This window comes from Vulpes vulpes, chromosome 10, assembly GCF_048418805.1.
Source record: "Vulpes vulpes isolate BD-2025 chromosome 10, VulVul3, whole genome shotgun sequence".
NCBI classification, from domain to species: domain Eukaryota; kingdom Metazoa; phylum Chordata; class Mammalia; order Carnivora; family Canidae; genus Vulpes; species Vulpes vulpes.
Window position 1 is genome coordinate 68,015,526 of NC_132789.1, and position 5,880 is coordinate 68,021,405.

Consider the following 5,880-nt stretch of genomic DNA (forward strand, 5'->3'; position numbering starts at 1 on the left):
GAAACCCTGACTGGGGCTCAGAAGGGGGAAGCTCTCCCAACACCCAGGCCACTTGTATTTCTGAATGGTGGCCCCCTTCACCGTAAATGTGTTTCTGACAAGCCGGGTGTATCAGTGTGTGGTTCCACTGGGGCCTTGTCTTTTCTGTAGCGTGGTCCACCGCACCCTACAGTGTACATCTAGCTGATAAAAGAAAGCGCCTGTCTCCCTGTAAGCCCAACCAGCGTCAAACAACCAGACTCTCGTTGTTGCTATTTTTCACAGTTTGCGTTGTAACAGAACAGTGACAGCTACCAAGTAAGCCATCATGTAGACCAAACATGATTTTGAGGGATTCTACAGACATTGATAAATTTGACCCAAGTGGGTCTTCTGAACCCCGAGAGAGAGGGGGTGACATGGATGTTAATGGTTTTACTTCCAAGTGCCCTTTCTGTATATTTTATTTTTTTTAAGATTTTATTTATTCATGAGAGACACAGAGAGAGAAGCAGAGACACAGGCAGAGGGAGAAGCAGGCTCCTCGCAGGGAGCTCGATGTGGGACTCAATCCCCAGACCCGGGATCACACCCTGAGCTAAAGGCAGACGCTCAACCACTGAGCCACCCACGTGTCCCCCTTGCTGTATATTTTAGAAAACTTTTTTAATCAAACAGGTATAGATGTTTATGGTGAAAGATTTTGGCAGTGAGGACCAGCTAAATAAACAAGCATCACCCATTATCTCATTAACCGATGACAAGGTTGCTGTTTTCTTTTAAAACTATACTTACAAAAAATAAAAACAAAAAAATAAAGCTATGTTGACGTGCTTAATATAAAACTTTAATTTAAAAAATGTGAAAAGGTAGAAAAAATGTTCATAATTATTCAACCTTAACTACTATCAGAATTTTGGGATTTTTTGGGGGGTACTTTTTCCATCTTTACAAATAATATTCCTTCTTTAACAGGGTTGCATAGATACCACCTGTATACAAACTGAATGTACAGTTGAGTACCGGGACGTTTTATCTGACATTGTCACAAGTTTTTCAGGGTTACAAGGTTTCTCTCCAGCAATCTTTATTTCTAAAGTCACCCTGATATCACAGACTAGTTGTACTGTTGCTTGTATATTTAACAATTCCCCTATAGCTTGAAGATAGTTAGTTTCCAGATTTTGTTGTTAAAAATATCATTATATATATATGTATATATATATATACATATATATATATATATATAAAGTTAACATCCTGCAAACACTATGATTTTATTACCTCAGTTGTTTCTCTTTACATAACAGACATTTCCTGGGTGCCCCGTATGTGCAGGGTGCTGAGATACCAGAATGAAGAAGATACAGGCTCTGAATTCGGGAGTTTGTAGTGGAGGCAGGATAGAGTAGAGACAGATGCTTGTACGACATATTTTAGTTCACCTTGAGAAGTACAATAACAGAAGGAAGCACCAAGTTCTATGAACTAATGCATAAAAGTCATTTGCACGGTACCCAGTACATAGCAGTAAATGTTCAACAACAAAATGACAACAATGATGATGATTACACCATCACGTTGCTCGTAGAACCATTTAAAGCTGGTTTCCATGATTCACATTCATAGAAAAATGAATAAAAATCAAGACAGCAGGGGATACCTGGGTGGCTCAGCGGTTGAGCATCTGCCTTTAGCCCAGGGTCCCGGGATCGAGTCCCACGTTGGGCTCCCTGCATAGAGCCTGCTTCTCCCTCTGCCTGTGTCTCTGCCTCTCTCTCTGTGTCTCTCATGAGTAAATAAATACAATCTTAAAGAAGAAAAAAACTTAAAAAAGAAAAATCAAGACAGCAGCAACAAGTGCTCCTGGAATTCTAAAAATCAATGCTAACTCATATATGTCCAGGCTATGCTGGTAAATAGCAAAAGCTATCAAATTCCTTCTTCTTTATTATTTTTTTTTAAGATTGTATTTATTTATTCATGAGAGACACGCAGAGAGAGGCAGAGACACAGGCAGAGGGAGAAGCAGGCTCCCTGCGGGGAGCCCGACGCTGGACTGGATCCTAGGTCTCCAGGATCACGCCCTGGGCTAAAGGCAGGTGCTCAACCGCTGAGCCACCCAGGTGCCCCTATCAAATCCCTTCTAGGGAATTCCTGGGTGGCTCAGCGGTTGAGCGCCTGCCTTCAGCCCAGGGTGTGATCCTGGGGTCCAGGGATCGAGTTCCACGTCGGGCTCCCGGTGCATGGAGCCTGCTTCTCCCTCTGCCTATGTCTCTGCCTCTCTCTCTCTCTCTGTGTGTGTGTGTGTGTGTCTTTCATGAATAAATAAATAAAATCTTAAAAAAAAAATTCCTCCTAGTTGCTAAAACAAAGGTCCTCATGGAACAGAAGCTCCTTCCTTAGTAATGTTCTAATGCTATGATGTCATCCTAGCTTGAATGCTGTCACGTGGGATGACTTTGCTCTTCCGAACATGACACGGGTCAGACAGAGCTATTTGCAGAGACGGGGTCAATTATAGCTGTACTTTTCTTTCTTTAATACAAATATTATGTATGTTATACATACTACATATAATATATACCTATAAATTTAACATATGCAATATATATATTACACATAATACACATAAAATAAAACTTGAGCGAATCGGGGCGGATATGAGAACTCTAAAATTTTCCATAGGTAAGAGCTTTTGCACTTCACTCCCGATTCCCGTCATTTCCTCTAGCAGCCAGGTCTGCAGACCTGAACAATGGTTAATGTTTAAAAAGGTACAGCGTGTTCTGCTTCACAGCCCTGCTCATTTCCTCTTCCTGAGGGTGCCGTTGTGATCGCAGGACGCCAGCCAGGCTTTCACGACACGACTGCACGAGACGTGATGCTCGAGCCGTGGTGAATGTGAGATCAAGGTTGCCTGGAGATAGAGACCCAGTAGCCTTCGCGAAAAACTTGGATGGGCTCGACCTCTGCGGGGCGGGCAGAGGCTTAGGGTAGGACAGAGAAGCAGGCCGCAGCCCCCCTGAATTATGCATCAGGATTTCCGACAGGAAATGAAGGAAATGCTGCATTAGACTGGAAGCACAGTGGGATTTAAAGAAGCCGAATACAGACTGTCGGTGGGCATCTGATCGGGGCGCTGCTGGCAGGGCCCAGCCCCTCGTCTGCGGCAGCAGAGCGGATTACACGGTGTGCGCCTCAAATCCAGGCTGCACAGTGCTTTCAGGTCCTCCAACCATCCTCCTCTGTCGTGCATTGATCCTCTTCTCCCTAACGCCCGGCCAAGGTTCCCTGAGAGGAGCAGGTGCAGCTACGGACGTTTCCCATTAATGATCCGCTCTCTTCCTACCAATCCAGTTAGTTCCACCCCCTTACTCGACACCCAACTCCTCTGAGAGGCTTTCCCTGACGACCCCGGCCCTCTTCCCTGTCATCGCTAACCCTTGGCAGGGGTTTGTCCCCTGATTTGCTCTCTCGTGATTGTGGGTTGTTTAATATGCTGGGCAGGCAGGAGCCTCTGTGCCCAGCAAGGCCCTGGAGGAGGTCACAGCTCACACACCGAGGGTGCTAAGGGCAGGGGTGGGGACAGGCACGAGGAAGCGCAAGGACATGCATCTCCGGGGTGTCAGGAGGTTTCCCGGAAGGGCTGGGGTGAGTGGAAATCTTGCAGATGCAGGGAGATGGGCCGAGGCACAGCGGTTTGTGCGGGGGTAGCAGGCCCGGGGCAGGCATGGCAGGAGGGCCCGAGTGCCGCCTTGTGCTTGGCTGTATTTGGAATCTTCCACCTGCTGATGAGAAGTTCTCTGAATTTGGGTTCTTTTCGTGCAATTGAATAATAAGCTCTCCTAGGGACCATAGTGTCTACTTATTTCGCCTTCTTCCCCAGTGGGGCTGCTCTTGGGCCTGGGGTTCACCGAAACTCCAAAGAGTGTTTCTGAAGAGTGTGTTCCAGCCTCGTGGGCCACACCGCTGGGTCACCGGTCACCCCCTGCACACCCACCAGCTCTAACAAGACCGTGTGGCCATGGGAAGGTACACCGTGCTCTCCCCTGCACCCCGAGACTTGACTCAAAGCAAGTACTGTGCTGCGTAAAAGGAGGAACCATCCAAACCCCTCACCCCACGGTCCTCATTCAATACCAGCTTCCTGCTATTTCATGTTCTTAGCCTTTGTGATGATGGTTTGCATTTTATATTCCAAACCTCTGCCTCAGTAATTCTATCACCATCTCATGCATGGGGTAATCAAAAAAAAAAAAAAAAAAAAAATCCACTGAGCAAGTAGGGAAAAGAAGTTTTAATCACCTACAGAAACAAAGTAATCATTTTTGTTTGCTTGTTCCAAAGATTTTATTTATTTCTTTGACAGTGAGACAGAAAGCACAAGCAGGGGGAACAGCAGAGGGAGAAGGAAAGGCAGGCTCCCCACAGGGAGGGGACCCCGGGACCATGACCTGAGCCAAAGGCAGATGCTTAACCAACTGAGCCACCGGGCACCCCAAAGTAATCATTTTTTTAAAAGTAAGATCCTGGGGATCCCTGGGTGGCGCAGCGGTTTGGCGCCTGCCTTTGGCCCAGGGCGTGATCCTGGGGTCCTGGGATCGAGTCCCACTTCGGGCTCCCTGCATGGAGCCTGCTTCTCCCTCTGCCTGTGTCTCTGCCTCTCTAGCTCTGTGTCTCTCATGAGTAAATAAATAACATCTTTTAAAAAATAATAAAATAAAATAAAAGTAGGATCCTAGGGACTCTCTGCTCAGTGGGGAGTCTGCTTCTCCTGCCCTTCACTCTACTCATTCTCTTTCTTTCTCAAATAAATAAATAAAATCTTAAAAAAAAAAAAAAAAAAAAGCACAATCTCAAAAGCCCCCTTTTATTGATAGGTTTGCTAGCTACCTCAAAAATTGCAAATGTTGGGTGGTCACTGTTGTCTCTTGATCCATGTGATTTTTTTTAAGATTTTATTTATTTATTCATGAGAGACACAGAGAGAGAGAGAGAGAGAGAGAGGCAGAGACACAGGCAGAGGGAGGAGCAGGCTCCATGCAGGGAGCCCGACGTGGGATTTGATCCTGGGTCCATCTGGGCTGCCCGAATCCATGTGATTTTATTTAAAGTGAGAAACACTTAGCAGGCGAACAGGCCAGTATCTGACAGACCTTCGCGGGCTCCGTGGAGTCCCTCTGCTTCCCAGCGGCCGGCTGGATGGCGCACACTGGGGCCGAGGCCTGAGCTGGGCCTGTTGCCTCTGGCCTCACATTCGCCCTCCGGGGAGAATGACCTCCACATTCCAAGACTGCAAAAATTGCCTTTGTTCACGGATGGTTAAATCCTAACGCCTTTCCCACTGCCTGGGGTCAAGGGTGGAGGAGGGGGAGAAGTAGAATTAACAACAACAGGGCAGAGTCATTTAAAAAAAAAAAAAAGGGGGAATGGGGGTGGAGTGGAGAGGGCAAGAGAGAGAAAGCACCAAACAAGTTTTACAGGCTCTGCGGCTCCAAAGCTGTCATTTCAAGGTTAGGGCTTGAGGATGGCAGAGGAGGCCGCTTTCCAGCCCAGCACTCCTTAGTGGAAACAGCCAGGCGCTAGCTTGGCCCTGGAAGGAAGAAAGAAAAACCCTGCATCTTGTAGCCAGGTGGAGAATTTTAGCCACAGAATCGAGAACTTTTGGAATGACCTAATTTCCTACCTTGGAAACCTTTGTTTCTGATGTCTCGCTGACAAGGCCCAAGTCCTCTTTGGTGCGAAAATCAACCTAATGGCCTGTTTTACATTCCCCAGCCGGCCTTTCTGACCACAGGTGACCTTCTAACAAGCAGACACTTGGCCAGTGAGATGGTTTCAGTAAAGCCACGTGCCCACCCAAGGCCTGGTCGTGAGGGGAGAAAGGTATTTCTTTAT